We start from the raw sequence: 1,276 nt of genomic DNA on the forward strand, positions 1-1,276 counted from the left end.
TGAGTTGAAGTGCATTTCAAAGATATCGACTCCATTTGGGATTCCGAGTCTGGGAATAGCTCCGTATGGTGATTCTGGTATTGGGAGCGCATCCGGATGTGGATTTGGAGGTCCGTAGGTCATTTTGGGGTCATTTGGCGAAAGTTAGAAATTTGAAGGCTTTTGAGAAGTTTGACCGGGAGTGGACTTTTTGATATCGGGGTCCGATTCCGATTCCGGAAGTCGGAGTAGGTCCGTAATGTCGAATGTGACTTGTGTGAAAATTTTGAGGTCAATCGGACGTGATTTGATAGGTTTCGGCATCGATTATAGAAGTTGAAGTTTCAAAGTTCATTAAGCTTGGAATGGGGTGCGATTCATGAATTCGACGTTGTCTGACGTGATTTGAAGGCTCGACTAAGTTCGTAATGTGTTTTGGTACGTGTTGGTATAATTGGTTAAGGTTCCGAGGGCCCCGGGTGGATTCCGGGTGGCTAACAGATCGAATTTGGAATTTGAAGAAGAGTTGAGGCAACTAATATCTGGTGTACCCGCACCTGCGAGGTTTTGACCGCAGGTGCGGAGGGCGCAAAAGCAACATTAGAGTCATAGAAGCGGAGCAGGATGGCTAGGTGAAGGACCATAGGTGCGGAGCTTTTGACCGCATCCGCGCAAGCGCAGAAGTAGAAAGTGCCTCGCAGAAGTGGAAGCTGGCGCATAAGCGAAAGGTTTCTCGCACTTGCGAAGTCGCAGGTGCGGCTACCTGACCGCAGGCGCGAAGGACGGGGCTGGGCAATGTGCTCTTTAAAAATGGGACTTGGCCCATTTTCATTTGGTTTGGACGATTTTGGAGAGCTTCAAGGGGATATTTTCGTCATCTATGTCAAGGTAAGTGATTCCCACCTATTGCAAGTTAAATACTTAGATTATATACGGATTTAGACATGAAAATTAATAGAAATTTGGGATTTTGAAGAAAAATCTAGAAATTGGTATTTTTGGATTTTGATCACGAATTTGGGCATGAAATTGAGAAAAAATTATATATTTGAGTTTGTGAGGCTATGGGTAATGGTTATCTTCAAAACATTTCAGAATCTGGGCACGTGGGCCCGAGGGTGCTTTTATCAACTTTTCGAGCGGAGATGAAAATTGTTGTAAATTGATTAATTATGAGTATTAGAGCATATTTTGATTTGGTTGCATCTTATTTGACTAGTTTTGGATCGACGAACATCGATTTGAGTTGTTGGAGCGGCTTTGGAGCTGGTTATGGAATTGCGGAGCGAGGTAAGTC

This window comes from Nicotiana tabacum, chromosome 4 (genome assembly GCF_000715075.1).
Source record: "Nicotiana tabacum cultivar K326 chromosome 4, ASM71507v2, whole genome shotgun sequence".
Lineage (NCBI taxonomy): Eukaryota > Viridiplantae > Streptophyta > Magnoliopsida > Solanales > Solanaceae > Nicotiana > Nicotiana tabacum.